This window comes from Bos mutus, chromosome 10, assembly GCF_027580195.1.
Source record: "Bos mutus isolate GX-2022 chromosome 10, NWIPB_WYAK_1.1, whole genome shotgun sequence".
In the NCBI taxonomy this organism is placed as follows: Eukaryota; Metazoa; Chordata; class Mammalia; order Artiodactyla; family Bovidae; genus Bos; species Bos mutus.
This window is the reverse complement of record NC_091626.1, coordinates 25727681-25750842: the sequence shown is the minus strand read 5'-3', so window position 1 is coordinate 25750842 and position 23162 is coordinate 25727681. Positions and strand designations below refer to the sequence as shown.

The following is a 23162-nucleotide window of genomic DNA, read 5'->3' as shown; positions in this document are numbered from 1 at the left end:
TATTTGATAACCCAGTGACATCCTTGCAAGGTGTTTTTTAAAATTAACTTTAATAAAAGTAATACATGAGTTTATAAGATTTACTCCCTGTCTCCTCTTGCTGGTTCCCCAGAGGCAAACACTTTGTTGATTTGGTATTTATAATATAAATATATTTTGTGTTTTAAAACTTCACATTAACATGTTTCAGGGATCTGTCCGTGCTCGTTGAAATAAATCTAGTTCATCGTTTTAAACTGCTGCTTAGGTTATATGGACTAGTCATGGGAAAATACCATAGTTTTTCTGCCATTTTCCTATTGCTGATCTTCTATATTGTTACCAGTAGTTTCTGAATACAAATAAGGTTGCAAAGAATATCCTTGTCCTTGGCACTGCGTACGTGGGCATATGTTTCTCTAGGCAGTTGTCAGGTCATGGGGTATTGTAATAGATACTCCGAAATTGTTTTACTACCAGAGTGGCTCCCATCAGTAGAGAGGGTTTCATCTAAATATGTGTTCTTTAATTTCACATATTTATCTAGAGAAATGGGATGGGGCAGGGGCTAAATTTGAAGAGCTGACTTAACTTACAAATAAGTAGACCTCATTAACTTCTAAATTTGGTTATGAAGTTTTAAGGCTAGTTTTATTTGTTGGACTCTCTTGCTGCCAGATGTGAATTTATACATACGGAATTGTGCAGTTAAATAATGACAGGTAAATTGTCATAATGGCTGTTGAGCTTTTGTGTAGAAATAAGAGTTCATTTTAGAATCTGCATTGAGGGCTATCTTCAGTGCTTCTGAGGATGGATGGCTCCTTCATCCTTACAGCTCACCCCTGTTCTAACCGCTAAGGAATGTGTTGAATGTTCAGGGTAACACCTACCTCGTTATGGACTCTGCAGGAATGCATAATTAAACGAGAGCCACTGCTGTCACAGGAAGACGTACCATTCTTTGTCCTGCGGTTTCCCTTGAAGGACTTCTTAAGGACACTCTTCAAAGTAAAGAACGTTCTATGCCCTTTCCTTTCCTTTGTCTGGCATGACAGGGAAGATAAGATACAGTTCCTTTATTCCTTTGCTCTCTTAAGAATACAGTCATTATTTTATTAGGTGGTTATGTTCAGGAACTCGGAGTTTTTAAGTCAGTTTTAATATTGTTGTTTAGTCGCTAAGTCATGTTTGACTCCTTGCGACCCCATGGGCTACATATATAGCCTGCCAGGCTCCTCTGCCCATGGGATTTCCCAGGCAAGAATACTGGAGCAGGTTTTCATTTCCTTCCTGCTCCAGGGGATCTTCCTGATTCAGGGACTGAACTCATGGCTTCTGCACTGGCAGGCAGATTCTTTACCACTGAGCCACCTGGGAAGCCCGTCTTAGTATCATGCCCCCTCTTTCTCCACAGTAGTTATCATGCATATTCTTTTTAATGTCTAAAAAAACCGTGTAACCAGAGGTCCCATTGGGATGCTGAGCCTCTCTCTCTTCATCTATCAAATGGGCTCCTAAGACATGCACCTCGAAGGGTTATAGGGTGTTCGGTGCCAGCGCAGTGCCTCCGAGGAAGTGAGCGGTCCAAATCCCGTGGTCTGCCCTTCCCCTGAAACATATAGGAAACCAAGCCTCAGAGTGTGAAGTGACATACATTCTCCCCTTCAGTTTGACTTAATGACTAAGATAATCTCTGCCGCACATCACGTCACACTGTGTCTCTGCTTCTTGAGAAAGTACAGTGGTAGCTCCTACGCACATCTTTCTTCTTGCCTGGCATTTCCTTTTCTTCTCTCCACCTGTCAGGCATCTTTCCTTCTGAGGGAGGCTGTTCTGGCTCACCTGACATGGATATTATCTCATGTCCTCATTCCCTGAGATGTGTCTTTCACTGTGGACATTTGAGCTCATTTGAAGGTTTCTTGGAAAACTCTTCTCTCTCCCCATATTATTTAGAAAGCACCTGTACTGTAAATGCTGGTTATTTAGGGAGAAATAACTGCTTTAGAAGACAGCTATATTTGTTAGCAGCACAATGTTATTTCTGTGTTTTGAAAGGGAAAATTTCAATGGAAAGAGATAAGCACTCAATGTGCATTAAACCATGCTTTTATCACGTTGCTGCTGCTCACAGACCTCTGTTCTAGCTTTTACACTATCATCTTTCAGCCCAGTCAGTTGGAACTAAGGATTATGTTAAATAAACAAGAACAAAACTCTCCTCTGATCAATCGTGTATCATTGCCTATGGATAAGTTTGCCTGTGACTTTCCCCCAGTGTTCCCATCTTTTTTCTGTGCTGTAAAAATATGCACCTGTAAGGATAGCTTGCATATGTTATATGTGGACTAACCAGTACATAAAAGTGCACGTGAAACCCAAGTTAGAAACTTTTTTAGTCTTGAATATGAATGAAAGCACAATTCAGTGAATGTTTCATTGTGCAGCATACATATTTTAATTTCATTTCAACAAGTTGAATAAATCCTTTTCTCCTTGACTTGAGAACTGCTCATATGTGACGCTGGCTCATATGTAGGCCACTCTGGAAATAGGGAGAAAGTAATGTGGGTAAGCTTCTCCCAGTGCACAGACCAAATGGGTCTGTTGATGTGTGAGTTTGTGTGAAAAGACGGCAGTGCCTTAGTTTATATTTGGGGTATGAAGGAAAAGAGGTCTGATAGAATTTGAGATCCAGCAGGAGCCTTAACTGTCATCTGTGCATTTTTGTACCTTACAAAACAGGTATTCACAGAGATCAGTGTCTGCCCCACGTTTTACTGCTTTATGGTGTGGTGTGTAGACTTAAGGCTCTGAGTTGGTGGAAATGGAACAGCACTACTGATGCTTTGGGGACAAATTCATTAGCATTTCTTCACCCATTCAAGGACCTCAGAATATTTCCTAAGTCATTTGTCTTTTGTGTTTTGAATGTTTGGAAAATCAGATGTTGATGAGGTTGGAGGCTAGGATGTTTTTCTTTGGACACTCTTAAAAAAATTTTATTGAAGTATAGTTGATTTACAGTGTTATATTAATGTCTTCTGTACAGAAAAGTGATTCAGTTTTTTATATGTGTGTGTTCATATATATATGTATGTGTGTGTTCATATATATATATGTATGTGTGTATATATATATTCTTTTCCACTATGGTTGTGATAGAGTATTGACTGTATTTCCCTGTGCTGCACAGCAGGACCTTGTTGTTTATCCAGCCATTGTGTATAGTAGTTTACTTCTGCTAACCCCAAACTTCCATTCCTCTCCCCTCCCTCTTGGCAACCACAAGTTTGTTCTCTATATATGAATCTATTTTTATTTTGTAGATATGTTTATTTCTCTTGTATTTTTGATTCCACGTATAAGTGATACCATATGGCATTTTGCTTTCTCTTTCTGACTTCATTTAGTATGATAATCTCTAGGTCCATTTGTGTTGCTGCAAATGGCATTATTTCATTGTTTTTGATGGCTGAGTAATATTCCAGTGTGTGTGTGTATGTGTGCGCACGTGTGCGTGTATGTACATACATTTTTCTCTGGATATATGCCCAGTAGTGGGATTACTTGATCATATGGCAACCCTATTTTTAGTTTTTTGAGGAACCTCCATACAGTTTTCCATAGTACCTGCACCAATTTACATTCCCACCAACAGTGTAAATAAGTGATATTTTTCTCTGAAAAGCATTTCATGGCCATTGTGGAAAACATTTTTGAGAATCCAAGGGTGTTTCACCTTTTCAAGTCTTGACATTAATTATGCCTAACTTTTGCCGTAAGGGCTTCATTTTGTCTTTATAGTCCCTGCAGCTCCAGCACAGAGCAAAATGTTTAGGAAGTGAGGTTGGAGGGTCATTTGTCTAACATGCCTCCATGTTCCTGCCCAGATCGCCATTGAGAAGCACTTCACCCATCTCTGCTCCTTGCTTCCCTTTTCCATATCGTTATGAACTAAGGATCAGAGGAAACTCCTAGAACTGTTTGGATATTTGAAATACAAAATTCCATACTAATGAAAAGTTGAGCATAATTATTTCAGTCTCATTGGTTGAACTCTTACCATGTGGCAAATACTCTCCAAATTCCTTGAGGACAGAGCTGAGCTGGCTTGGCCTCCACCTTTAAGGACCTAAAACCTAGCAGGTGAGGCAGGTATGTATTTAGGTACAGTAATGGAAATATTAGAAGTGTTGAAGCAATACATGTACCCTTGGTGTTTCTCATTAGCAGTATGTAGAAGGATATGAATGCCATGAATGATGAAAGTACAATCACAAAGTAATTAGGTTTTTTAAAATTAAATCTTATGTTTCAAATAATTATTACATGCCCATAGAGTAAAATCCAAAAGGTTACACAGTGAAGCTAAAGTGTGTAGATTTTATTTGGATTTCATCAGTTTTTCTGCTGATGTCCTTTTTCTCTTCCAGGATCCAATCCAGAAATGTCATATTGCATTTAGTATGTATGCTTTTTAAAGTTTGAAGTGAAGTTGCTCAGTTGTGTCCGACTCTTTGTGACCTCGGACTGTAGCCTACCAGGCTCCTCTGTCCATGGCGTTTTCCAGGCAAGAGTTCTGGAGTGGTTTTCCATTTCCTTCTCCAGGGGATCTTCCCATCCCAGGGATCGAACCCAGGTCTCCTGCATTGTAGGTGGATGCTTTACCATCTGAGCCACCAGGGAAGATACTGTACTGTGCTTTCATTCTGTTTCATTCCAGTTTATGATTGTAGTTTATTATCCAGTCTCTTATTAATGGATTTGAAGTTTCTCTGACCTTTTAACATTGTTAACAGTGCTGCTGTGACTGTCCTTGAACCTTTAAGTGAATAGGTTTATGTAGAGGAGTTTCTGGGTTAAAGAATGTTGTTGTTCAGTTGCTAAACCATGTCCAACTCTTTGCGACTCCATGAACTGCATTTGCAGCATTCCAGGTTTCCCTCCGTTACTGTCTCCTGAAGTTTGCTCAAACTCATATCCATTGAGTCAGTGATGCCATCCAACCATCACATCCTGTGTTGTCCCCTTCTCCTCTCGCCCTCAGTCTTTCCCAGCATCAGGGTCTTTTCCAATGAGTCAGCTCTTCTCCTCAGGTGGCCAAGGTACTGGGGCTTCAGCTTCAGCCTCAGTCCTTCTAGTGAATATTCAGGGTTGATTTCCTTTAGGATTGACTGGTTTAATCTCCTTGCTGTCCAAGGGACTCTCAAGTCTTCTTCAACACCACAGTTCAAAAGCATCAATTCTTCGGCACTCAGATTTCTTTACGGTCCAACTCTCACATCCATACATGACCACTGGAGAAACCATAGCCTTGACTAGATGGACCTTTGTTGGCAAAGTAATGTCTCTGCTTTTGAATATGCTATCTAGGTTGGTCATAACTTTTCTTCCAAGGAGCAAGCGCCTTTCAATTTCATGGCTACAGTCACCATCTGCAGTGATTTGGGAGCCCCCCAAAAATAAAGTCACTGCAGATGGTGACTGCAGCCATAAAATTAAAAGACGCATACTCCTTGGAAGGAAAGTTATGACCAACCTAGACAGCATATTCAGAAGCAGAGACATTACTTTGCCAACAAAGGTCCGTCTAGTCAAGGCTATGGTTTTTCCTGTGGTCATGTATGGATGTGAGAGTTGGACCGTGAAGAAAGCTCAGTGCTGAAGAATTGATGCTTTTGAACCGTGGTGTTGGAGAAGACTCTTGAGAGTCCCTTGGACTGCAAGGAGATCCAACTAGTCCATTCTGAAGGAGATCAGCCCTGGGATTTCTTTGGAAGGAATGATGCTAAAGCTGCAACTCCAGTACTTTGGCCACCTCATGCGAAGAGTTGACTCATTGGAAAAGACTCTGATGCTGGGAGAGATTGGGGGCAGGAGGAAAAGGGGACGACAAAGGATGAGATGGCTGGATGGGATCACCGACTCCATGGACATGAGTTTGAGTGAACTCCGGGAGTTGGTGATGGACAGGGAGGCCTGGCGTGCTGCAATTCACGGGGTCACAAAGAGCCAGACACGACTGAGTGACTGAAGTGAACTGAACTGAAAAAATAAAGTCAGCTACTGTTTCCAGTGTTTCCCCATATATTTGCCATGAAGTGATGGGACCAGATGCCATGATCTTAGTTTTCTGAATGTTGCGTTTTAAGCCAACTTTTTCACTCTCCTCTTTCACTTTCATCAAGATACTCTTCAATTCTTTCACTTTCTGCCATAAGCGTGGTGTCATCTGCGTATCTGAGGTTATTGATATTACTCCTGGCAATTTTGATTCCAGCTTGTGCTTCATCCTGCCCAGTGTTTCTTATAATGTACTCTGCATATAAATTAGATAAGCAGGGTGACAATATACAGCCTTGATGTAATCCTTTCCCAATTTGGAACCAGTCTGTTGTTCCATGTCCAGTTCTAACTGTTGCTTCCTGACCTGCATACAGATTTCTCAGGAGGCAGGTCAGGTGTTCTGGTATTCCCATCTCATTAAGAATATTTCACAGTTTGTTGTGTTCCACCCAAAGGCTTTAGTGTAGTAAATGAAGCAGAGTAGATGTTTTTTGGAGATTGAAGAATATGAATCCTTATACTGGTGTTGGAGAAGGCAATGGCACCCCACTCCAGTACGCTTGCCTGGAAAATCCCATGGATGGAGGAGCCTGATAGGCTCCAGTCCATGGGGTTGCTAAGAGCTGGGCACGACTGAGCGACTTCACTTTCACTTTTCACTTTCATGCATTGGAGAAGGAAATGGCAACCCACCCCAGTGTTCTTGCCTGGAGAATCCCAGGGACAGAGGAGCCTAGTGGGCTGCCCTCTATGGGGTCGCACAGAGTCAGACACGACTGAGGCGACTTAGCAGCAGCAGTAGCAGCAGCAGCAGCAGCATACTGGTGTAGCCACTGTGGAAGACAGTATGGAGTTTCCTCAAAAAACTGAAAATACAACTACTCCATGAGCCAGCAGTCCCACTTACTGGTATCTATTGGAAGAAAGCAAAAACACTAATTTGAAAAAATATATATGCACCCCTGTGTTCATCGCATTGTTATTTACAGTAGGCAAGAGATGGAAACAACCTAAGTGTTCATCAATAGATGAATGGATAAAGAAGATATGGTATAGATATACAATGGACTGTTCGTTACTCAACCATGGAAAGATGAAACTTTGCCATTTGCCATAACGTGGATGGGTCTTAAGGGCATTATGCTAAGTGAAATAATTCAAAGACAAATACCTCATGCTTTAACTTATATGTGAAATCTAAAACACAAAACAAAACAAAAAAACCAAAACAAAATTCAGACTCAGAGAGAGCAGATTGGTAGTTGTCAGAGGGGGGGATTTGGGTCGGGCAGATTGGGTAAAGGAAGTCAAGAGGCACAAGCTTCTGTGTATAAAATAAGTCGTGGGAATGTGATGTACAGCACAGAGTATGGTCAGTAATACTGTATTAACTTAGTGTGGTGACAGATGGTAAGTAAACCTTTTGTGGGGATTATCTCATAATAAATACAAATGTCGAATGACTATGTTGTACATGTGTGACGAATATAATTTTGTATGTCAACTATAATTCAGTTTAAAAAAAAGCAAATGCCATTCAGCTAAAAAGGGACCCTGCCAAGAATAGAAAGCAAAAAAAAAGCATTACCATCTGTGACACATTTATGTCTTTTTGGTATAAAATTATTTCCCCCACTAAAAGCCACCTCAACACTTAAGAATGTGTATCTTACACATCTTTGATAAGTATTCCTAAACTATCCTCCATAGACATAGGAATTTACATTCCCATCAGCAATGTATGCCTGCCTTCCTCTTTCCTCTTTCTGGGAGTGTGTGAATAAACCTTCTGATCCTTGTCAGTTTCATAGCTGAACAAGGGGATCTCGTTGTGGCTTTCCTGTGAGTTTTTCTCGTTATACATGAGGTTACACATACTGTTGGGTATTTAAGAATGGTTTTCCTTTCTGTGAATTGACTCTTGTGATCTTTTGCCCATTTATCTAATGAGATAAACTCTTTATTTAAAAAAAGAAATTAGCTCTTTGTGATAGGACCTGCTGATTTTTTTCCCCTGGGTTTATATTTTGTCATTTATTGTAGCTTTTCCATGTGGCAAACTTATTACTTTTGGATAATCAAAATTTATTTATCTTTTATTTTATGGGTTTTGGATTTCATGTCCTACTTAGAAGGGTTTTATACTCTCAAAGAGGATAAACAATATCTCCTGGTTTCTTTTAATAAATTGTAATTTTCTGAATGTTCACATTTTTTGATCAATTTGGGGGGAGTTGTTATGAGTTGATATCCCATTCTCTTGTCTGTACCATTTATTCAGCAATTTATCCTTTTTGCCTTGATTTTGAATGTCACGTTTTATCCTATATCAAACTCTTTGAAGTATTTTTAGAATTTTTATTTTATCCTTGGTTTTATGGTCTATTCATGAACCAGCTTCACACTTTCGTTACATATTTATAACGTATTTTACTATCTGGCAAGGACTAAAGCTGGTTTCCTTTATTACTCTGTTTTTCTTAATTACTCTCATTATTCTTGCTCATTTATTTTCCCATATGAACCTTAAGACTCAGATTCTGAACTTTCATTTGTGGTAAATTTACACATTCATTTAGATTTTTCTAAAGCATTGATCCTCTAGGAATTTTTTGGTATAGCGCAAGTATTTCTTGTCGTCTTCATTTTTTCAGTTGAAGTAAAATTGACATATGACGTATTACTTTCAAGTGTACAACATAATGATTTGACATTTACATACATTGCAAAATTATCACCACAATATGTATGGTTAATGCCTGTTACCATACATAGTTACATTTTTTTTTCTCTTGTGATGAGGACTTTGAGGATCTGCTCTCTTAGCAACTTCCAGGTTTGTAATATAGTGTTATTAAGTGTAGTTGCCATGTTGTACGTTCCATCCCCTTTACTTACTTATTTTATAAATAGATGTTTGTATCTTTTGACCCTCTTCACCCATATCACTGTCCCCTTAGCCCCTACCTCTGGCAACCACCGATCTGTTCTCCGTACTTATGAGCTTGGCATGTTTGTTTCTGTCTTACATTCCACGTATAACTGAGATGATACGTTATTTGTCTTTCTCTGACTGACTTCACTTAGCACGATGCTCTCAAGGTCCATCCGTTTTGCTGCCAATGGCAGTATTTTGTTTTTATGGCAGATTAATATTACACACACACACACATGCCTCATCATCTTTATCCATTCATGTGTTGATGGGCAGTTTGGTTGCTTCCGTATCTTGGCTATTGTAAATAATGCTGCAGTGAACGTATCTTTTCGAATTAGTACTTTTGCTTTCTTCAAGTAAATACCTGAAAGTGTAATTGCTGGATCACATGGTAGTTCTATTTTCAGTCTTTTTGAGGAATCTCCATACAATTTTTCCATAGTGACTACACCTATTTACAGTCCCGCCAGCGGTGCACAGGGTTCCCTTTTCTCCACATTCTTGCCAGCACTTGTTATTTGTTGTCTTTTTGTTAATAGCCATTCTGACAGGTGTGAGATGATACCTCATTGTGCTTTTGATTTTCATTGCTGTGATGATTAGCGATGTTGAATATCTTTTCACGTGTCTCTTGGCTATCTGTATGTCTTCTTTGGGAAAATGTCTATTCAGATCCTCTGCTTACTTTGTTTTTTATTTTTTTTTTATGTTGAGTTGTAAGAGTTCTTTGTATATTTTGGATATTAACCCCTTATTGGGTATATTCTTTGCAAATATCCTCTCCCGTTCAGTAGGCTGCCTTTTCATTTTGGTGATAGTTTCCTTTGCTGTGCAGAAGCTTTTTAGTTTGATACGGTTCCATTCTGCTTTTTTAAAAAGCTTATTTTTAAAAGATTAATTAGTGATAATATAAAGGGCAGTTACTCATAATCTTATATTCCTTCCTATCAGGACAAACTACTGTTTTCATGTATTTTCTTCCGTTTCCTCTACAGTCTTGATGATGATGAGTCATGTTTAGGGTCTTTGTTTTATTAGACTGTGCATTCTGTAATTAGCACAGTGCCTTGCAAACCGTAGGCAAACCTTTTAAAGAACTCACCCAGGTGCTGGGACTTCCTTGGTGGCCCAGTGGCTGAGACTCCATGCTCCCAATGCAGGGGGCCTGGGTTCAGTCCCTGGCCAGGGAACTGGATCCTGTATGCCATTACCAGGATGGAAGATCCCAGGTGCTGCACCCAAGATCTAATGCAGCCCAAAAAAATAAATAAATAAATATTAAAAAAAAAAAAAAAGGAACTCATCCACACTAATGTGGGATCCTTGCTAGAAAGTAATTTGGGAGTATTTATTAAAATTAAAAGTCAGTGAGGCACTGACTCCAGGGGCGATGGCAAGCGCTACTTTTTGGGGTATGTCTGTCACCCTCCTCCTTCCTTTCCCTTTCAGTCGTTAAGTTCTATTGACCACGTGCACTCTTGCAGGACTGGTTCATAGCCCATGCTGAACTCTTTTAATTTGACTCTCTACCTTTTTAATTTAAAAAATCTTTGCAGCTTAGTCATTCTTTAGATGAACATGTTAGAACTGATCCTTGACCCTTTCTGTGCTGAAAGTCACTGTCACAGGCACTGTTGCTGATGGCGGGTCCTTTGATGAGTGCGTTGGGAACGGAAATGCTTTCGGGCCTCGTGGTCCTCCTCCTCTTCCCTGTCCTGCTCAATCAGCCTGAGGAGTCCACTTCACAAAAACAAGTCAGTCTCCATCCACTTTAGCCCTCTTTTCTTCTGCTCTTCATTCCTTTTGGGAATGCAGTTTCTTCATCCTTACCTTGGATCTCAAATCTGTACCCCCGTATCTTTGAAACCTCTGTTTCTCTACCAGAGGAGTCCTTCATTCAGCAAACATTTATGCACAGTGTGGTGGGGAGACATGATTGCTTTAGTACCAAATAGACTTGAATCAAAATTGCAACGGAACACAGAATATTGTTTTGTGCAGAGCCCTAGGAAAAAGTCCCCTTCATTATCTCAGCATCAAATTGAAGGGAGAAAGGAGAGAACCGCCTGGTAACCTTGGGAGTTAAGGGAAGCTAGGAGGTAGACTTGGAGTGTTTAAGCCATTCAGCAGTGATCAGATTGGGTCATACTCTTGTGTGTGTCTGTCTGCAGCACGCGTGCCTCCCTTGCGGACCAGCTGGAAAGAAAACTGTGGGCTGGTTACTATGGGAATTGATGGGTGCTGCTGGCAGTGGGAAGTGGAAAGTTCTTAGAATTGATCCAGAAATCCCAAGAGGGCAGAATTTCCCCTTCCTGGCTTCCCTACGTACTTTTCTTTGATTTAATCAGCTCACTCACTTTTAACTTGGGGAGGACATTTCCAGCGGCTTGTCCCTGGTGTCCTAAGGAGAGTTTGAAGGGGACTCTCCCAGGCAGACTGCACAGAGAAAGAGGGCTACACCAAGGACTGCTGCTTTCTCATGAGTTTCTATTACAGCACTTGGCTCCATGGGCTTCAGTGAACTCAGGATTGAATTGACGCTTCTGTTTCTTTTTACACTGTCAAGGAATGTGCTCCAGACAGGGAGAGAGGAACATCAGTATGTAATTCCAGAACCACAGTCTTTTCCTCTTTACTGCCACCAGCCCTCACTAAAAAAAGGGGTAGGATGGGTAGCATTCTGTTTCTGGTGTAGGTTTGCCGATTCTGAAATGTTAGAGATAGAAAACAGATGTTTTAATGAAGTGATACCCATATTGGAAAAGAGTGAATTCAAAGTGTATTTTGTAAGTCAACTTTCATTAATTTGATTAATCAGTAACTTTAAAAAGCTCTACCAGAGTGTATGCCAGCTTGTTTTTATAACTCCTCATGAATATGGAATGTAAAGCATTGATTTATTTTTCTAAGAAAAGCATTCGGCTTGAGGAGAGAAGAATGTTAAAGGATTGTGAACATTATAAAGTTCGAAAGGACAGTTTTTTCCCCTTGACATTTTTGGTTTCAGTTCACTGTTTTCTATTGTTTCTGATTCTTTTACAACTAATGAAAACCATATCCAGGAAGCATGTTTTCTTCTAATTTTAAGAGATGTTGTTGACTTCCTTCCTGAAAGGTAAGAAGGAGGTCTAGATTTTTTCAGACCTTGACTTTGGGGTCTTGGAGGGGAGGTATCACTTGAATTACCTTGTGATGTGGATGATATATTTCTAGAGGCTTTGACACTCCCTTTGAGTTCATTCAGTTCATGTTCTTTGGTGGGGAGGAAGGACTGGAAAGAAAGACTAGTCACACACAGGCCTTGCCCTCCTCAAGCTCCTGATCAGGGAGGTAAGATGATGGGAAAAATAAAGTCCAGGGAAGGGAAGGTTGTGGGGAGTTGTATATGAGAGGTGAATTGGTGACGAGTGAGGATGCCTCCAGAGTTAAGCACCTTTTTTGGGGAAGATGCAGAAACCATTGTAGAGGAGGTCACAGCTGAGGGCCAGGGCTGCACTCTGCTGCCAGGACTTGGGGAAGCCCCAGCTATTATGACGTGAACTGGAGCTTAAAGAACAAGCAGCATTTCAGTGGGTGTTTTCCTTTGTTTTTCAGCCTTGGAATCTCCCAGCGCTTTGATTTTGTTTGTGTGCTTTGATTTATACTGATGAAGCACTTTGTATTAAAATATTGGAGAAGACAATGGCACCCCACTCCAGTACTCTTGCCTGGAAAATCCCATGGACCGAGGAGCCTGGTAGGCTGCAGTCCATGGGGTCATGAAGAGTCAGACACGACTGAGCGACTTCCCTTTTCACTTTTCACTTTCATGCATTGGAGAAGGAAATGGCAACCAATTCCAGTATTCTTGCCTAGAGAATCCCAGGGATGGGGGAGCCTGGTGGGCTGCCATCTATGGGGTTGCACAGAGTCGGACACAACTGAAGTGACTTGGCAGCAGCAGCAGGGAGTCTAGGCTCAGGCCATAAAGCTGTCATGGGAGGGGGAGCGTCTGATGGTGGAGACAGGCAGTAGTGACAGAGGGGAGCACAGGTGCAGTGGAGCCTGGAGAGAGGAAGGGTCGCTAATCCCATGGAAGGGACATGGGGGTGGAAGGGCCCAGGGCCCAGGAGCCAGGGTTCTGCAGCGACTCCCGTATGTGTGTTATTCTGCTGTGAAATTGGTGTAGCTCCTCCCCCTTGACCAGTGAGAAAGCCAAGGCTCACGGCATGTCAGTTCTTTTCCCAGGGTCAGCACATACCCCACTTGTTAGCACAGAGATTGGAATGCACGTCAGCGAATGTTGGTTAGAACCCCAAACCTTGCAAAGTAGCTTTAGGGCCCCTGTGTTGTTCAGAGTGGGGTTAGTGAAGCAGGGAACCTTGCTTGAGGCCTGACTTGTACGTGACAGAATTGAGATTTCTTTTTTTTTTTTTGGCTTGTACAGACTTTATTTCAGGATAAGCAGATGGCCATGACTGATAAAATTTTTAACAGAAATATTCTACTTAATAAAAAGGACGACGACTTAAACATCCGCCGTTTTGTAACCTCTGATGCAGTAGATGGTTTAAGCAGAGATTGTCAACGGATAAAACCGTGAGATGAATTCCTGGAGCCCATGAATACATTAGCTTATTTGGTGAAAGGAACTTTGAGGATGTGATCCTGAGGTGGGAGATGATCCTGAGTCAGGTGGGTCCAGTCTAATCCCATGAGCCTTTAAAAGCAGAGAGGTGGTACCACTGAAGTCAGAGAGAGTTGGCTAAAGAAAAGGCAGGCAAGGCATCTGAGCTGCTGTTGCGGCTTGAAGGCCAGGAGTCGGGGAATGTGCCAGGCCTCCAGGAGCTGACGGCCGGCAAGGAAATAGGGCCCTCTGTCCTATAGTCGAGTGGAACCGGACTCAGCCGACCAGAAAAAAGTGACCACGTGGGCAGACTCTCCCCAACGCCTCCAGGTTGGAACACAGCCAGGCCAACACCTTGATTTTGGCCTTGGGGGGCCCAGAGCACGGAAACCAGCCGGGCCTGCTGGGCCTCTGACCACGGAACAGTGAGATAATGAACTTGCATGGTTTTGAGCTGCTAAATGTGTGCCAACTTGTTTGGGCAGCCGCTGCTTCATGGGCACAGGTGGTAGTAAGCAGTTTGGGGCCTGGGTCCACAGGGGCAGAGGCCTCCCGCTGCTCCAGGCCCGGTCAGTCCATCCTGCCCAGCCTGTGTCCAGGAAAGGCACAGAATTGAGATTTCAGTGATGTTTTGTCTCAAAGCACATATCTTTGCACATAAGGAGCCCACCCTGTGGACATTGAGCAGATGGGCACTAACAAAGACTCAAAAGAGACCACACTTTAACTAGGCACAGTAGCATGGATACAGTTTGCAATTATAAAGGGTCAGTTCAGTTCAGTTGCTCAGTCGTGTCTGACTCTTTGTGACCCCATGGACTGCAGCACATCAGGCTTCCCTGTCCATCACCAGCTCCCGGAGCTTATTCAAACTTATGTCCATTGAGTCGGTGATGCCATCCAACCATCTCATCCTCTGTCGTCCCCTCCTCCTCCCACCTTCAATCTTTCCCAGCGTCAGGATCTTTTCCAGTGAGTCAGTTCTTCACATCAGGTGGCCAAACCATTGGAGTTTCAGCTTCAGGATCAGTCCTTCCAATGAATATTGAGGATTGATTTCCTTTAGGATGGACTGGTTGGATTTCCTTGCAGTCCAAGGGACTCTCAAGAGTCTTCTCCAACACCACAATTCAAAAGCATCAATTCTGCAGTACTCAGCTTTCTTTATAGTCCAACTCTCACATCCATACATGATATGAAAAACCATAGCCTTGACTAGACGGACCTTTGTTGGTCAAGTAATGTCTCTGCTTTTTAATATGCTGTCTAGGTTGGTCATAGCTTTTCTTCCAAGGAGCAAGCGTCTTTTAATTTAATGGCTGCAGTCACCATCTGCAGTGATTTTTGGACCCCCCCAAAATAAAACAAGTGTCGGTGGGAATTTAAAGCAGATGGAAGATATGAGAAAAGGCATGGAAAAAGGTATAGTGAAGAGTGTGTTTGGTAAGAGAGTAGTTTAGTTTGCCTGGAGTGATGGCTGGGTGAAGAGATATAGAGGGAAATGAGTTGGAAAATTAGCTTGGAACTGACTTGTCTAGGACTTGGTATACCTAGATAAAGAATTTGGATTCTTTTTTACATGAGATACTGAGAAACCATTGATGGATTTGGGGTGAGTGAAGATGGCTGCCCCAAAGGTGAAGCACATGATTTTTTTTCCACAGTGAATTTGAATTTTATCTTTAGTTATATCTTTGAATGAAATTGAATGCCTTTTAAATTATTTAAAGATAGAGCTAGGAGAAGTTAAAATTCAGTAGGAAAAGAATGTAAGTTTTACTCTCTGGGAAAGCGGGCTTCCCTGGTGGTTCAGCTGGGAATCTGCCTGCAGTGCAGGGTCAGGAAGATCCCCTGGAGAAGTGATAATCTACCCACTCCAGTATTCTTGGGCTTCCCTGGTGGCTTATATGGTAAAGAATCTGCCCGCAATGCAGGAGGCCTGGGTTCAATCTCTGGGTTGGGAAGATCCCCTGGAGGAGGGCATGGCAACCCACTCCAGTATTTTTGCCTGGAGAATCCCCAAGAACAGAGGAGCCTGGTGGGTTACATTCCGTGGGGTTGCAAAGAGTCAAACACTACCGAGCGACTAAGCACAGCACAACACATCTAGTAAAGAGGGCTTCCCAGGTAGCGCTAACAATAAAGAACCCGTCTGCCAATGCAGGAGAAATAAGAGACGTGAATTCAGTCCTTGGATTGGGAAGCGACTTAGCATGCATCTAGGAAAGATTTTAAAACCTGGCTATATTTTTTTTTGAACTCTAGTTCTGATTGTATAAATTTTCATAATCTTGTCAGCTTGGTGGGCTCATGGCTATGAGATGACCAGAAATGTGGTATTTTCATAGATCGATTTGAAATAATGGTGTTTCTGTGACTGACTTTATATACACAGAAACTAAGTCTGCTGCAGATGAAGGTTATTTATGGGTCTGTTTCAGATCCAGAGTCTTGTATAGGGAGTCTTTCCCATGGGGCCTAACTCTGGCCAAAGCATTCAAATGAGACCCCTGTATGGACTTCCCTGGGCTGGCTTTTCTAGTCCCAAAAGAGTCAATTCCAGCCAGCTCTCTGGGGGCCTCTGTGCTTGAGTTATTGCCCAGAAGTTCCCAAAGGATTCTGGTTAAATCTTTAGCCAGCTAGATTATTTATAAAGGTAGAGCCATTATACTGCCGTTGGGAAAGGGTTATACTTTTATACTTATTCATAAACATTTCCTGATTTATTAATATTAGTGCGAGGAGAAAATTTGTTTAAATGAGCTAGGGCCGATTGTGAAGCACAGTTCTTCACTGCGTCTAGGAGGGTGGTGGCACAGGAGGGTGCAGTCCCTGAGATTTCTCCAGTCAGGTACATGTTTTGTTCATCATTGTCTCTCCATGGCTGAGTAGATAATGGTCTGTGGGATACAGTAAGTTCTAAATCAATCCCTGTTGAATGAATGCTGGATGAATCTTGGGCAGTTGTGCCAGTGGAGTCATTGTAGTTGACGGGAAAACTGCTTAAGTTTTTAATTAAGACTCTACTTGGGTTCTGTGGGTTTTGGTAGTGATACAGATTTTTAAATACTCTTTTGATATGTTGCTTCAAAATGTGAGTAACACTTTAAACTTCTTTTTAGATAAAGTAACCAAATAGAATCAAAGTTACTAAAAATATAAAATCTTTTAGGTTATATTAAACAACATAGAGCATTTAGTATTGGCATTCTCTTTAGAAAGGGTCACTATCCTAAATTAAGATATCTCCTTTCTCGCCAAGATTTCATTTACTTGACTCAAAGCCCAGAGTAGAGATGGAAATGCAAGAAGGTTTGCCAGAGCATAGAACAGTAATGGGATTTTTTTTTTCCCCTAGCAACTTGAAATTTATTTTTGTAATTCTAGTAATTAATTATGAAAAAGTGCTATTTTGTTAACATTTAATAATGAGAAATTTAAAATAAATATGTACAAGTATTAACTATGATTTGTTTTTCTGATAGAGTGATGATAACACAGTAAGAGGGAAATGTATTTACTTGGGGATTTGGTCATCCTAAGAGAGCCTGCTTCTGACTTTGACATTTTCTTCAAGATAATGTAGCATTGTAATATGGCATGTTGCACATTGAGATGATTATTGCAATATTCTTGGGAAGCTTCTGGACATGATTCATCTGGGAGCCAGTTTATAGCAGCAGGTAGGGAGATAAATTTTGTGCTTACAGCTCTGGAGTTCAAAGAGTTCTGAAATTTTATTTTTATACTATACGGGATGTCACAGTGTCATCTGCCTCTGAAAACCTTTAGCCTTTCGTAATTCCATTTTATAATTTAAATTTTATAATTATAATCCTTTGTGTCCATAGAGAGGTTGGAAGCGCTGTAATACCACACTTTGTGAACGCTCTGGGCACCTAAGAGTTGGTTGTGGGTATTACTTTCTGGTACATGAATGGTTTTAATTGATGCATTATACATAAGACCTTAGTCGTATTGTGGGTTCTGTCTGTTTTTAGTATTTTTCATAAGGAAAGAATTTTTTAGGCTAATCAATACATTGGTTTTGAATCGGATTTAATTTAATTATTGATGAATTTTGCTTTTTGATACTTATTCCTTATAGTCCTCCTGATGGGCTTTTGCTGGGTAAACATGAAATTGGCTTTTACATGGAAGCCCCTTGTCAAATTGAAGCGGAGGACCTTGCAGACATTTCATGTACTTGAGATGATGTATGCAGCAGAACCTTTGGAAAACCAACAAATACACTTGCAGAATTCCTTTTTGGACATTCTCTGTCATGACTAAACAGTTTCTGTTGATGGTTACAGTCTTGTTATGCTAAGCAGCTTAAGCAGAATAATTTCTGTTAAGTAGAATTCAGACTTTTAATACCAGAGTAACTTCAGAATCTTAAATGGTGTTTACAGATGTCTGTAGCTCTAGTTGCCCATACACTGGTGCCACCCTCTTCCACCAGAGACCCACTGTCATCCTCCTGATGCTGAAAAGAACTTCCACAGGGGACAGGACAACCACTTCCCTGGTGGTCTGGTGGCAAAGATGCCATGCTCCCCATGCAGGGGCCCTTGAGTTCCATCCTTGGTCAGGAACTAGATCCCACATGCTGCAAATAAGACCCGGCGCAGCCAAGTAAATTAAAAAAAAAAAGAACGGTGCAGGGACCCCCTCCTCCATGAGCTGTATGGAATCCATCCTTCCTTTGGCAGCTGCTGAAGTGCTGGCAGGGGGAAGGGGAAGAGGAGCCTAGAGTTACAGTTTCTATCTATTGGACCCATAGGAGATAAGTAACGTGAAATCCAGACAATCTTGGAATCGTGTTTCTTTGGTTATCAGTTTCTGTCCTGGCAATCCTGCTATAGTCATTAAAACACAACAGAACAAGACATTTTAGTGGTATTAGAATGTTTCATTTCTTTTGCATTCAGATACTTAGAACCAAGGGGTCTAGTTTCTGTGTATACTTAGCAGGTGCATTAGGGACAGAGCCAGGCAATTCATGTCCTGGAAAGTAAGACCCGCGACCACCTCTTAGGTGCTCAGTGTTCACAAATAGTGTAGAGCTACAGAGCTTCCTGCCTCCCTGTGGACACAAAGAATGACTTCATTCACTTCAGTGGGACCAGTATTAAATTCCCAATCAAATTAGCATTTATTCGGGAAAAAAATGAAAGTATGCCATTCAGTACTTTGCCTTGGGGTGGTGGGAGAATGCCCTGAAATCAGAGCAACTTCAGAAGACAGCAGTTTAAAAAATTCCCAGACTCTCCTGAGTGACAATTCTTGGGACAGGGAGTGGATATGCATCAGACTTTTTCAATGCCTGAGACTATTTCCCACTCACAGTTCCCAGGTTAGTATTTCTTTTGCTCATCCTGAAAGATCAGATGTGTTGATTTATTTATTTACTTGCAGATAGTTTGTGTACAATGCTTAGCAGAACTGTGAGAAACCAGAGTGACCTCTTTTCCTTTGGTTCCTGGAGAATGGTGTTGACATGAGGCCCCATTGAGCCAAGGCCAGGATGTGTGTGCTGTTCACTCCTCTTTTTGCACTGAGGGAACAAGGTTGCCATCTTTAGAGCAGTGGTCCCTAACCTTTGTGGCACCAGGGACTGGTCTTGTGGAAGACAGTTTTTCCATGGACCAGAATCAGAGGGATGATTTTGGGATCATTCAAGCAAAATACATCGTGCGCTTTTTTTTTCCCCCTATTATTATTACATCAGGTCCATCTTAGATCATCAGGCATTGATTAGATCCTGGAAGTTGGGGACCCCTGCTTTTGACTTTACCCCAACACACCGTCAAGTCGCAGTGTTTGTTTTGCATAAGGGAATCTTGAATAATACTGGACACTTCGGAAAAATTTAAAGAACTGATGCTGTGGTCCTCACCACTACATGATGGGAGGCGGTGCTACGGGCCCTTATTCTGTGCCCCTAATAGCATTGCCACCCCAGCCAGCACCTGTTGATGGCCCAGGGCTCTAAGGCTGAGCAAAAGCCAGCAGACACCAAGTTTAAGTGTAACATAATTTATGATGCAAACTTTAAAATATGAGCTTTTACTCTATCTGGGGAGAGAAAACTTGCTCATTGTCACAGTCAGTGGAAGACAGTGCTCAACCTACTTGCTTCATTGACAGGTTTTCCTTATTGAAAGCTAGAAGGAAAACCCGCTGGGGACTGGAACCAGAGGAACTGTTCCATTAACAGTTGGATGACAGATATTTCTATCTGAATTGCTATTGCAAATACATTTTCCTTCCTGGTTATTGTAGTTGTATCAAACAAAATAGGTCCTACTGATATTAGGTAAACATAAACAGAATTTTCAATTAAAATCAAATAGGTTTTCATGCCTTATTTTAAAAAGGAGTCCTTTTTGCTGACTAAGTAGAAAATAGATGCTAATTTTAGCTCATTTGGAAAATAAAAAGGGACAAAAAGAAAGCCTCATTTATATTTCTAATGTTCTTAATTAAAATTATTAAAATATGCAGGCTGTATGAGAAAGTACATTGCCCATTACTGAGTTGATCATGCCGATAAAGAGGGATGGCTTATATTCAGAAAACTTTAGAGGACAGAAGATGTCTGTTTGGTATTAGTGCTCTCTCAGCACTGACCACAAGATGAAAATAGTCCCAGAAGCTTTTGTGTTTGTGTGTTTAAAGTTGCAGAAGCTTGAATTGGAGACTTTACCTTCTGTTAACTTTTATGTTAGCATGTAGGTGAAAGGAAGCTTTGTAGGACATGATAATAGAAAGAGTAATCAGGTGACTCAGTGGTACGGAATCCTCCTTCCAGTTCCAGGAGATGCAGGAGACGAGGGTTTGATCCCTAGGTCGGGAAGATCCCCCAGAGAAGGAAATGGCAACCCACTCCAGTATCCTTGCCTGGAAAATCCCATGGACTGAGGAGCCTGACGGGCTATAGTCAATGGGATTGCAGAGTCAGACATGACTGAATGACTGAGCATGCGTGCAATGCTTGAAAATTGCTTTATTTCAGTGTTCATAGTTGAAATAAAATGCAGTTTAAATCTGCTGTACTCTATTTGCTTGTAATACCTAAAACGAGCCTGTGGTACCTTGATGCAGTCGGGTTTGTTTTTTTGTTTTTTTTAAAGCACTTCGAGATCGCCTTCAGAATGTTGGATACTTCCCTCAAAGTTTTGATGATTCTCCTGGTCTAAGGCTCCAGGTATGGTGTTTGGTGTTACTGGGTAGTGGAAAATTACTGTGCTTTTTACTTTTTACCCAGCTGTTGTGGGAGTTTTAAAAAAACTATACTTTGGATTTTGTTGTTGTTGTTGTTGCTGCTGCTAAGTCGCTTCAGTCGTGTCCGACTCTGTGGACTCCATAGATGGCAGCCCACCAGGCTGCCGCATCCTGGGGATTCTCCAGGCAAGAACACTGGAGTGGGTTGCCATTTCCTTCTCCAGTGCATGAAAGTGAAAAGGGAAAGTGAAGTCGCTCAGTCTTGTCCAACTCCTAGCGACCCCATGGACTGCAGCCCACCAGGCCCCTCCGTCCATGGGATTTTCCAGGCAAGAGTACTGGAGTGGGGTGCCATCGCCTTCTCCTGGTTGTTGGTGTTAGGATAGTAATTTAATGTCTGTTTACAGCTCACAGCGAAAGTTCATTGTTTTCCAGTGTTTGTGGAGGCCCTCTGGTCAATGATGGTATATAGTATTAGTGCTGTGTTCTGTGGCTAAACATGCTTTTGTGTGACTTCCAGGACAGCCCGGAGGTCCTGGTTCCAGGAGGATGGAACAGGTGGCCTCACCCCATTTTTCAGGTGGCTGAAGGAGCTTGTCTGATGCCCTTTGGCTGTTATGTGGTGGCTGCCAATCTTCTTTCTCTAAGTACTCTTCCCTTTGTTTTGTTTTTACTTTCCTGGTTGTTTTTCCAATGATAGTAACGACCAGCGCATCAATGATTAAAATAGTGTAAGAGCTGACCTTTATTGATCCATTGCCACATGACAACCAGTGTCGTAAGTGCTTCGAGTGTGTTGACCTTCACTTCAATCCTGTACAGTAGGTATTACCCTCTTTTTAGGGATGATGGGACTGAGAAGTAAGCTGTAACACTTACTTTGTGGGGTAACTGAAGATCTTAAGTGTGTACGATTCTAAGTAAGTACTAAGCTCTCACTAAGTGATAGTAGCTATGATGATTACAGTGCGTACTCAGGTGTCACTCCTGCATATACATCATTGTCTTCATTAGCCATTGAGCTCATCGAGGGCAGTGCATGTGCTATGTTACTATTACTGCCAAGTAATCTATTAAATGTATGTCTGACTGTAGTCTGGGTCTTAGTATTTGGTATCAGTTACGTGAGCGACTGAACTGATGCTTAGGTTGGAGGTGTATTCAGCCCCACTAGACCGGTTGTGTTCTGAGACCTTGACACACTGAACATGGTCTTTGTGCTACTCTAGCTGCTGGAATTCTGTATCCTGAAGGTCCTGACATTTACAGCAAGAAGAACATGAACTTTCTAGATGAAATAGAGAACTTTCTGAACTTGGCTGAAGTGGAATTTGAGAAAGCTGAAAATGTTCTTCTATTAGGATGTTCTGTTTCCCTTGAACTGTAGCCCAGAGACACTCTATATTGCCTGCATTTCAAATCCAATTGTTAAAAAAAAAAAAAAGTGACAACAATATAAATGTAGCTGTTTACTCTCTTAATTTTCTCTTGTTTGAAGTTAGGCTGGGAGAATAAGGCCATTAGTATCAGTGGGATATTTACTTTTTGAGTCAGTCCTTTCTTCCAAGGTGGGGAGTTCCTGATTGATTCAAGACTGTGGGCGACCTTCATGGAGGTGGAGGTCCAAGGGATGCCAAAAAAAGCTGCTGCTATTTTGATCCTAGGGGTTTGATGTTTGGTTTGCCATGGCCGTGTTTTTAATTACCATTAATAAACAAGACTTTACCTGGAAGGAAGGGATAAGGGAAATTTAGAACTCTAATTGTTTGATTACTATAGCTCAATGTGGATGTGATTGGCTGGGAGAGTAAGCTCCATTTAGCTTTTTTCCCCTCCGGTCAAATGAAGTGATGTTAAATTCTCTTGGGAAAGATGGTCGAGCTAATGGATGGAACTCCACCTGGTGAGTAACTGACTCCCTTGTCCCCAGGGAGCTGAGTCAATTCTTCCAGGTCTCTAGGACGTAACTAACGTGAGACCTGAGGCTACAGTTCTGTCAGTGGGAAGTCTTTTGCTCAGATACAGGGCTCCTGGAGGTTGTGGTGATTTTAATAGGCAGCCATGAAATATCGATATCCTTAATTCTATCTTAGGAACTAAGAATAGCTTAACTAGCAGAAAATGACAGCCCCTGGGATGTAGAGTCACAACCACTGACTCTGGTTTGAAGGTGGGATGGAGAGCTGTCTCAAATAAGCACGATTTGCTGGGGGTGCCAGTTTCCTGCTACTGTTCTTTCCTTGTTTGTTCTGCTGTATGTGCTTTATTGGTATTTGCCAACAGAAACCCTGTGGCAGGTGCTAGAAGATTGATGAAAAATATGTGGGAGAAGACGCT

At 41.6% G+C, this 23162-nt stretch overlaps 1 protein-coding gene across 11 annotated transcripts in view; it reads left to right on the top strand.

Annotated features, from left to right (window-relative positions):
* The window catches only part of SIPA1L1 (signal induced proliferation associated 1 like 1), a 385127-nt gene that overhangs the window by 96197 nt on the left and 265768 nt on the right, over window positions 1-23162 (top strand). For 4 of the 11 annotated variants that reach the window (XM_070377620.1, XM_070377616.1, XM_070377617.1 and 1 more), the window contains one exon: window positions 20735-20808. The exons of the other annotated variants lie outside the window; for them this stretch is intronic. The gene's annotated coding sequence lies outside the window, so the exon portion shown is untranslated. The remainder of the gene's footprint in view (window positions 1-20734; window positions 20809-23162) is intronic. 11 annotated transcript variants of the gene reach the window in all.